Source organism: Bubalus bubalis, chromosome 15, assembly GCF_019923935.1.
Source record: "Bubalus bubalis isolate 160015118507 breed Murrah chromosome 15, NDDB_SH_1, whole genome shotgun sequence".
NCBI classification, from domain to species: domain Eukaryota; kingdom Metazoa; phylum Chordata; class Mammalia; order Artiodactyla; family Bovidae; genus Bubalus; species Bubalus bubalis.
This window is the reverse complement of record NC_059171.1, coordinates 81,036,480-81,046,665: the sequence shown is the minus strand read 5'-3', so window position 1 is coordinate 81,046,665 and position 10,186 is coordinate 81,036,480.

Below are 10,186 nucleotides of genomic sequence, written 5' to 3'. Positions count from 1 at the left end.
AGCGAAGCTGGGGCGCAGACCATGGTGGCTCCGGAGGGGACAGGCAGGGACACAACAGGCCCTCCTCGCAGCCGCGGGGCCTCCAGCCTTGTGCTTTTGCTTGTCTGGGACCAGATCCTCCAGGTTCTGGGGGAGCTGACGTCCAAGCCCATCCACGAGCTGAGAGTGACATCATGCAGGGCTGGAGGCAGTGGGGGCTCCCTCCTCCATACAGGGAACCCATGGTGGGTTCTGGGGACGCAGTGCTGGATGCAATGGAGCCTCCCAAGGGAGGGGACAGACTTTGACCAAACTACTATGAAAGCGACAGGCTCTTCCTTGAGAACGGCTGGGTCGCACTGGCTGCCACGTGCGTCCACATGTGTGCCCACATGAGGAGGAGACCTGGGCCCTGGGCTGGGCTTCTGGGAAGAGAGTCTGAGGCGGGAATCTGGGTGAGAGCAGTCTGTCAGGAAGAGAAACCAAGAGAGACAGTGGGGGCGGGGCAGAGGCCCAGAGGGCGCGGCCCAGGGACGGCCAGGGTGCTAGGTGCTTCCCGCGGGGCACTCAGGGGCAGGGAGGTCTGCCCAGGGCTCGCCAGAGCTGGGGGCAGCAGGTGGACTCCCGCCGACCCCCGGGACTTACATCTCTGTGCGCATGGGCCATGTGCGTCCCCAGTGGCCAGGAGACCCCTCATGGTGAGGTCCGTGGGAAGAGGCCGCTCGCTGGCTCAGGTCCACTCGCTCCCCACATGCAGGCTGCCCACTGCCCACTCAAGACCGGAGCTGGGCCGGGGCTGCTGTGATTTCCAGAGAAAGAGAAAGGCCCTCGAGAGGCCCCAGCTGGCCCCGAGACTCCTCCTTCCACCTCCCGTCTGCTGGCTGCTCGCTGCCCAGGGCTCAGGCCTGGACCTGGGGGCAGGTGAGCTGGCTGTGCACTCAAAGGGGGCCTGGGTCACTGCTAAACACCCAACTCCTCTGAGTGGCACCCCAAACTCTTTGTGGCGGTCAGGTCGACGGCTGGACAGAGTGCCTGCTGGTCCACCGGCACGTGGAGCCTGGAGTCACCAGGGCCGCCTGGCAGCTCTGGCCGGGCCGGACGCCCACTGCATGCGGAGGGAGCCTCTGGGGCCAGGGTGCAGAGCGAGGCAGACAGGGCCTGGGTGCTGCCTCCTCTGCCTGCACAGACCCCCGCTCCCCAAGCTGGGGCCGCAGCAGCTCGGGCACCAGGGCTACGGGCTCGAGACCCACCCCGTCCCCAAGGGCAGCGCCCGCTTCAGGGACTGTGACGCCGAGCTGTGCCTTGGCTGTGCCTCTGGGGGCCTCTGCTGGGCCCCTGCAGGGGGCCGGTGCGGCTCCTGCTTGGCCGTGACGTGGGCACCTCGGTTTGAAATCATCTCAGCAGGCAGCGCTCTGGACCCCAGGAAAGACCCCCAAGCGCTTGGCATTTTCTTGGGATGAAGGGCGGCTCATGTCCCGCCTCCAGCGGGCAGTCTCCCCTCCTGCCTCAGGCCCAGGGGGTCACGGGACCCCGGGGTCTGGCCATGCAGGCCTCAAAGGAGTCCTGTGTCCCGAGGCTGAGGTGGTGGGCAGTGCCCCCTGCTGGCCCCTTCCAGAGGGTGGAGGGAGGGTAACGAGGGGCATGTGGGCACACAGGGGGCAGCAGGTGCCAGGCCAAGGGGGAAGGAGAAGGCAGGGGGATTCAGAGAGCAAGGCAGAGGGCCGCCCGTGGGAGCCTGGTGGAGACTGGCCCCGACACAGGGCAGCGGGGCCCCCTGGAGGCACACGGACGTGCCAGGGGCCTGCTGGCCTCACTGTCCAATCACACAAACGTGGATTTGGACTCTCCAGTGGTGTCCTCTGCTCTCCGAAGCCTGAGGAAGCCTCTGAAGTTTTGTACCTGTAGTTGTCTAACTGGTAAGACTTGAGCCACAAAATAGGTGTGCGAGACGTGTAACAGTGTTGGCCTGTGACCTCGTCTGTAACCTTGAGCCCCACCCCCAGACTCGAGACGCGGAGCCCCTTCCACGGCTCCGCCCTCGGGGTCCTGCCCATGTCTGGGTCAGCCTCCTGCTCCCAGGTCACTGCACTCCTGTCCCCTGCTGGGGGCCGCCCCCCTCCCACCTTCTGGCCGGGCATCCAGTATGCTGACTCGGGATGGACTGGCTCCCTTGGGGCCGCCGAAACAAAGGCCCACAAAGCAGGCTGCTGGGAGTAACCGGGAAGGACTCCCAGTCCTGAAGGCTGGGGCCGGAAGCCGTGGGGTCAGCAGGGCCACCTCTGTCTGGACCTCTGACCCCTTCCTGGCCTCTTCCAGCGGCTGGCTCACTGCCTGCCTGCAGGGGCGCACCTGCAGTCCCAGCCGCTGCGTCCCGGGTGTCTGCCCCTCACGTGGCCTCTCCATGTGGCTCCCTCACCTGCGCTTTAGGCGGTTGGACTGCGGCCCACCCTGATGACCTCATCGTAGCTTGATCATATCAACTGCAAAAACCCAGTTCCAAATAAGGTCAGATCTGCAAGTACTGGGCTAGGGTTTCAACATACCTTTCTGAGGGGGCACAAGTCAACTCGTAATAACGGGTAAGCCAGTGACAGTCAGTGAAGCCAGTGTGACTCTCTGGAGCTTCCAGGAGAGAGAGAACTGGGTTTCTTTCCCCTGCTCTGAGACGTGAGCCCAGGCGGCCACCTGGGCCACACACACCCTGAGAGTGGAGCCAAAGAGTGGGAAGTAAAGCTGAGAAAGGGAGAGAGTGTGTGCAGCGGACTGACACCTGGATCAAGCTGCACCTGAAGGCCTGCTGCCCCGGCCGCTCTGCACACAGGCTGGCACGTCCTCTTTACTGCCGAAAGCACCTTCTGAAGTGTTATGTCATGGCCACCCAAGCAAAGTCCGCGGATGAGAAACTGGTATAGGGAACGGGCTTTCAACATGGCCTGAGACACACGGGCCACTTCCCTGGGGGTGCAGGCGATCAGCCCCGCCCAGCACGGGGCAAATGGGCCAAGTAGTGTGATGCTGGGCCAAGGGGATAGACGGCGGACAGGGTCTGACCAACTCAAGGGTGCTGCACGGGACTGAGGCTGGAGGCCGGCCAAAGCTTCTGGAAGCTGTTCCACGCCCGAGTGACTCAGGTTCCAGGGAAGAAGCAAGCAGCTTCCTTTTCCCTGCCTTTCCCTCCGGGACAGCCAGGGGGCCCGAGAGCAGGTTGGGAGAGAGGAGCCCAGCCCTGGCCCAGTGGAGACCGCCCCCCAGTTCACTGTTTCTGGTGACCCACAGAGACAAACTCTGCCTGTCACTCCAGGGGCTACAGGGCCTCTTCCCAGACCTGCTGTGGGCTCGGGGGCCCCCTGGCACACGCCCAGCACACGGCTGCCCTCCCTCGGGCCTCAGGGCTGCCAAGCACATGATACACACACGTACTGGACAGTGACAGACCAGGACTCCAGCTATGCCTTCTCCTGGGTAAATCTTTGTGTCTGACCAGGAGAAGCCTCTTCTTTCACTGTACGTGCCCTGAAAATCAGGAAGGTAGCAGACAGGCCTCTGCCTCAATCAGTTCCCCTAAGGGAGGCCCCCCCCACCCTCATCCCAGCCCACCTGCAGGAGCTCAGAGCCTCCAGAGTGGGAAGGGCCTTGGGCACCAGAGGGATGATGTCCCGCACCCTGATCCCCGGCCCTCAGCCCAGACCAGGTGGAGGCAAGGGCCCCAGCCCCGGTCCCTCCTGACCCTCCTTGCTCACCGCCCTCTCCAGGCACCCAGCCACCCCAGGTGCTACCCTGCCAAAGCTAGCCTGTCCACGGCGCTCTGACCAGGCCCACCTCGGGCCAAGCCCAGGCTGACTTGGGCCCGTCGCAACTCAGGACACGACGCAGAATGTTCACCGGTTCGGTCCACCCTGACGATGGCTGGAGCTCCGCTGCGAGGCCCGGCGTGACCAGGCTGGTCTGAAGGCCAAGTCTGGCTTGGTTGGCACCCGCCCTCTGGCTCAGCCCCGTCTTGGAGAGTGAGGCCTTGGTGAGGCCACAGGGTCCTCTCCCTGCCTCTCCTGGGACCCCACCCCTCTCTGGGGGGCCAGGTCGGGTGGGCAGGGGCCTCAGTGTTTGCAAAGTGTGTGTGTATGTATGGTGGAGGGGAGCAAAGGCCCGGGCATGGCACTGAGAAGGAGCCCCAGGATGGACAGATAGCAGGCATGCGTGGCCGTGAGCTCCAGGAAGCCGAGTAGGCCAGGTGGATGCCCGGTGTAGGGGCACCTGGGCCGGGGCCTCTGCCACTGCCGTCCGTCCCGATCGCCCACATCACTCGGCCACTGCGTGTTGGGAGCACACAACGGAGGGCGGGTGAGGCCATCTCTGGCCACTGGGTGGCGGCTGCTGGTCTGGCAGCAGAAGCGCGTGTCAGACCAGGACCTCGGCCCTAGGCACCCTGTGGGAAACGCTGGAGGTTTCCCCAAATCTGCTCTGAGGTCTTCCCGGGCCCCTCAGCCTCCCAACTCTGACATGACACCCCGGCCAGCTGGACCAGAGGCTGATGGGGGACACATCTGGACCTAGGCACTCACTCCCTCCCTGTGGGGGCCCAGGGAAGGGTGAGGTGAATGGAGTGAGACCCAGAGACCAGGTGGGTAGCTGGGGACCCCTGGGCCCTGCGAGGACACCCTGCCAGCTTCAGGGCAGGCGGGAACACCCTTCCAGCTCCCAAGGCTGTCACGTGGCCTGGGCCTGCAGGGTGGGCTGTGCTGAGTGTGGGGTAGACGAGCCCCTCCCGGGAGATGCCTGGCACTGTCCGCTCGCGGCACATCCATCAGCCTGCCCCGGCCTGCCTGCCCACCCCACCCAACATTCTCTATTGGAAAGTTCCCAGGGCAACAGCAGCACAAACCCTGTGGAAAAAACAGGCTTGGGCAGGAGCAGGCCAGGGGGCACAGGCAGGGCCTGACTGCACCCCTGGGTTCCCCGAAGCCTGGGTCCCCTCCTTTGCAGACCTGACCTCTGGCACCTCCTCCTCAGGGAACGTGTTTCTGGGAGATCAAAGCCCAGCGCGGCATGGACATGGGAAAGTCCTGGCATGTCTGCTAGACACAGTGCCCACCCCTTAGTGGAGGCCAGTGTTGGGGAGAAGGACCAGCAGGTGAATGAAGGAATGCGGTGCCCACCGGACCACCCACTGCAATGCATGTTAGAAAACTGTGAACCTGCAGGACTCTGGGCCCCTCTGCTGGGCGTCACCCCGTGCAGGGTTTCCAGGTCGGAGGCGGGGCTCCTGCCCCCAGTCCGGGTGTGGCCAAGGTGTGTGGTTCCAGGAAGCAAGATCCACCAGTGTTGGGTGTGGGGAGCCATGGGGGGCGGGGTCCAGGCCCTGGGGTGGGGGACCAGAGGCGGAGGGGGAGCCTGTGAGGTAGGGGGGAGATGACGTCCAGGTTCCGGGGTCTGGGGCAGGAGGGGCCTCTGCGACGGCAGGGGCAGGGACAATGCAGGGCGGCTCGCTGACCCCACAGGAGGGGGGCTCCCCGAAGCATGTGCCCTGCCCTCCCCTGTTTACACCGACCCCCAGGGCAGGCTTGGCACCATCTCCAGCAGCAGCCCCCCTCACCCCACACAGCCTGGGTGGGTAGTGACAGCCCCTCGACCCCTCCACTGTGCAGGTGACTGAGGGGGGCGGGGTGCAGCTGCAGGGTGCAGCCCCTTCCCCGGCCCCCACCTCACACGGCTGAGGTCTGCCTCCCATTTCCCGGGCAACAGGTGGCTGGCAGGACAGCTGGGACCATTGCTGGCTCCGCTGGGCCAGAGGGCAAACGGGGCAGGTACACGTGGGGCCATGGGGCTGCGGGAGCTGCCGGCTGTAACCCCCGAGGGGCCCTCAGGCGCGACCCGGGCCCTGGCCTCCCACGCAGGGGCGGGGAAAGGGTGGGGTGAGCCTCCAGGCCCCACCCTGTCGCGGGCCCCCAGCCTCGCCACAGCAGAGCCGCCCTCAGTACCCTCCTGCAGGCCCGTCCCTGTGAAACCCCCGCTTAAGCCTGGGCCACCGGGTGGGTGAGGAGCCCTTCCTCCAGGGGCCTCCCGGGCCTGGTGGAGGCCCCAGGCCTTGGAGGGGACAAAGGTGATGGGGTCTGTGGGGTGGGCCCTGGTGCGGGGGTGGTGGTGCCGGGGTGGTGGCCTGGGTAGGGTAGAGGTCACCCACATCCCTGCCGCCCAGAGCTGGGACAAAACGTGTTCCCATCCCTGGCATCCCTGAGCCCCTGGATGCTGGCTGCAGCTGGCTGGACAGTGGGGAGAGCCTCAGGCCTCACAGGGACCCCCAGCACCCGAGCCACCTGGCTGGGGGAGCAGGAGGTTCAGGTCTGCAGGGCCGGCAGTGGGGAGCACTGTGGGACCCCCAGGCCTCCTGAGACTTGCACTGTGCCCCGGCCTACAGCGATGGCCTGTAGACCCGGGTGGCAGGTGGGAAGCGGGCTCTGCAGGTGGAGGTGAGGCTGCAGGAGCCTCCGAGCCTGTGGATGGAGGCCGGGCGAGGCCACGGGGGCGTGGGTGGGAGGAGCACCCTCTCAGTCCCCAGGTGGGGGCTCAACCCAGTGGCCCTCAGAGTCTCAGCGAGGCCCTCGGTGCACGCCCAGTGCTGCTGACCAGGCGAGAGGTTTCTGGCTGAGCCGTGGGGGACCAGCTGGGGTCTGAGGGCTCTGCAGTGCCCGCCAGGGTGAGCCCAGGGTGGGCGGGGTGGGGGGCACAGGACTCGGTGGGCACGTGTTCATAAGGTGTGTGTGGGCCCAGGGCCCAGGGTGGACGGGGTGGGGGACACAGGACTTGGTGGGCGTGGGCGAGGGGACTGTGGCCAGGGCAGATGGCCTGGAGAGGGCCCTGCAGGCGGGCTAGGGGTGGGGTGGGTGCCCAGGTGCCCAGAGGAAGGCAGGGTGCGTGCCCAAGCCCGTATGTCAGGGTGGTCCTGCCTCTTCTGGGCTGTGTTCCAGGCAGAGGTGGCACCTCTGGGGCTGCCGGTCAGAGGTCGGGAGTAGGACCCCACGCCCAAGGCCACATGAGGCAGCTCTGACCGGTGGAGCTGGCGACCAGTGAGGAGGGCTGTGACCTGTGGTCCATGGGGCCCAAGCTTTGCAGGGGCCTCAGGGGCTGGGAGGATGGGGGCTGGCCAAGGTGTCCTATGGGATGAGAGGGTGACCCCAGGGAAGCTGGACAACTTGGGGGCTCCTGCCAGGCTGGGGCACCATCTGCCAGGGAGGAGGGCTGTCTAGAGGAGGCTTGCTTTGAAGAGATGCAGCCGGACAGGAAAGCTGGTAGCAGGTTGACCGCAGAGGTTTCTGTGGCCGTATCTAGATGGGGTTCCCACCCGCCGCACAGCCCCAAGTCCCTGTGACAAGCCTTCCCTGCTCTCCCAGTGGGGTCCTGGCCAGGGGCACAGGCGGGCCACCCAAGGACAGTGCCTCTGGGGACAGCACTGTCCAACCTCTGAACTGCGTTGTGGGGGTGGGGTGGGGCGCACAGAGAGGCCCCAGCAATCTGGGCACAGCATCCCTCCTCTGTCCAGCAGAGCTCCTGATGGAGACCACAGTGTTGTTATTTATGACTTCTGTGTATGCAGTTATTACAGAGAAAAAATACATGTGGAACAAAACATAAAGACATCTGGGCTTCCCAGGGAGGGGCTAGTGGTGAAAAATAAAAAAAAATCCTGTCAATGGAGGAGATATGAGGCAAGAGATGTGGGTTCAATCCCTGAGTCGGGAAGATCCCCTGGAGGAGGGCATGGCTACCCATTCCAGTATTCTTGCCTGGAGAATCCCACGGACAGAGGAGCCTGGCAGGCTGGAGTCCACGGGGTCCCAAACAGTTGAACACGACCGAGTGACTTAGCAGTAGCGTGAGGACATCTAGCTCTCAGGTGTAGGTTGGGTGTCTCTCCTAGGCTAACGCAACCTCACAGCCCAGCCTGGGCGTCCAGAGTGGGTTCCCCGCCCTGGCTCTGCCTTCCTTCACCACCACCCCCTCCCCCGCCCCACCGATACTGAAGAGGGGAGAAACTAGGGCTTGCCCGAGGCAGCTTCAAGGTTTTCCTCCTGCCCTGAAATCCCAGAACCCTTTCTTCACTTGCTCTACCTGGCTGAGTTCTCAGACTACGAACTGTCTCTGTTTGCACCGGTAGCCAGGACCCAGCTTCACTGGCCAGCGGCTTAAACAGAGAACCTACTGACTCTCAGCTCTGGAGGCCGGGACTGGAGCAGAGTCCTAGGGCTGTGAGTGCGAGTCCGCTCCAGGCTCCTCTCCATTCCCAGAGTGTCTTCTCCTGTGTGTTCACATCACCTCTGGGTGTGTGCGCATGCGTGTGTGTGTATGTACGTGTGTGTGTGTCTGTGTGTCCTAATCTGTGCTCCTACAGGGACCCTAAGGGCCCATCCGACTCCAGCACGCCTCATCTAACTAACCTCATCTGCAGTGTTGGTAATTTCCAATACGGGGGCTCAGGGTTAGGACTTCAATATATGAATTTAGGGGGACGCAATGCGACCCATGATAGGCATGACCCCTGCTGGCCCTTCCTTCCCTGTGCTGAGCACCGGGCACAGTGCCGCCACCTGGCCCAGACTGTGTCACGCCCCCTTGCTGATGAGGAGCCAGCGTCCACAGGACGGGGGCAGGTACCAGGGGGACAGGGCAGTGGGGCGTCTCAGAGGCCGGCAGGTCACGTGACTGCTCTGACGACAAGGCTCCCCATGGGAGCTGCACACTTCAGGGAGGTGCCAGAGGGGACCTGAGGCCAGGACTGTGGCCTTCATGGCGACCTCCTAGAGTGGACTGGGGTCAGCACAGCGTGGTGACACTGTGATCCATGCCCTCTGACCTGCAGCTGCTCTGGGAAGGGGTGGGGGCTGTGGGGCTAGGCACACCTCTTGAGAGGCTCTGGGTGCCAGGGACGGGATTAGGCCCAGGGCCACCTCCTTGGCCTCCCGACACCCCCACCCCACCTCAGTTCCCCGAGGCCCCTCCCTGCTGTGTCGGCAAGCCTAGGTCTGGGGGCTACAGGGCTGAAACCCTGGACCACAGCTCCATGGAAGGCACTGGCTCTGAGGGGCCCTGATCAGAGGCAGCCCGAGGGCTTCAGGAGCAGGACAGGGACCCGGGCCTGCCCCAGGAGGGTCCTGGGAAGATGTGAACTGGAGGCCCCCAGAGGGAGAGGAGCCAGAGGGACAAAGACCAGTGGGCGAGGCTGGGCGGGGTGACCACATGCAGCCTGCCCCCACCCTCCACCCCTGGGGCACAGGGAGAAATCCAAGCCGGGCAGCCTCACCCTCCTGCCCACAGCGAGCAGCTGGCCCACTCTTGGGCTTCCTGGCCTGGCAGCAAGGTGGCCTGCGATGGTGGGCCCCAGGAAGGTCTGGCCACAGGCCAGCTTGGGCTCATTTCCCAGGGGACATTGTGGACAGGGTCCTGGAGTCCAGTGAGCAGGCCCGGAGATGAAGGCAGCTGGCCTGACACATCCAAGGGGACGGGGCCCAGTTGGAGCTCACTGGGGAGGCCGGGTCAGGCCTTCTCAGCAGCCAGCGGCAACCACATAACACGGCCAGCGGAAGGACGACTGGGACCAGGACACAGGTGGCCAAAGGTCAGCGCAGGGTCCAGGAAGCCTGGGCAAGCAGGTATGAGTGAGGGCCTGGGCCGGCAGTAAGGGCAGAGCCCTGGGAGCCACCCGGCACCCTCCACCCTGGAAGCCTGGCCCCCACCCTGCCAGTGTCCCGAGGTGCCTTCGTCGTCCATGCTGGAGACAGCTGGGTGGCCCTGGATGAGTATCCGGTCAAGAGTGGCTGGGGCAGGAGAGAGACGAAGGACAGAGGAGGACAGGTCACGGGGCTTTACTCCACCCCATCCATCGGGGACCTCTGGGCAGCAAAGGGGAGAACCGGCCGCAAGCTCCATGACTGGTTCCTGTCCTGGGAGTTGTGCCCGCCAGGCTCTGGGACTCCATCCTTTACACCTCCCGGAGCCCCTGCCCCAGGGGTGTGTGCTGGGACAGGGGGCACCTGCTCCGAGCCCAGGCTGGGGGCTGGACCCACGGGGCAAGGCCTGGCCATCAGTTCCGGACAGACTGGAAACCTGCTAGCCACACAGGCCTCATCCCTTCCTTGGTCGAGGGGAAGCCACTCAGTCACGGAGGCAGACCCCCTTGGGGCGGCCCCGGTTCTCCGCAGCGGCGCAGGAGGAGGGC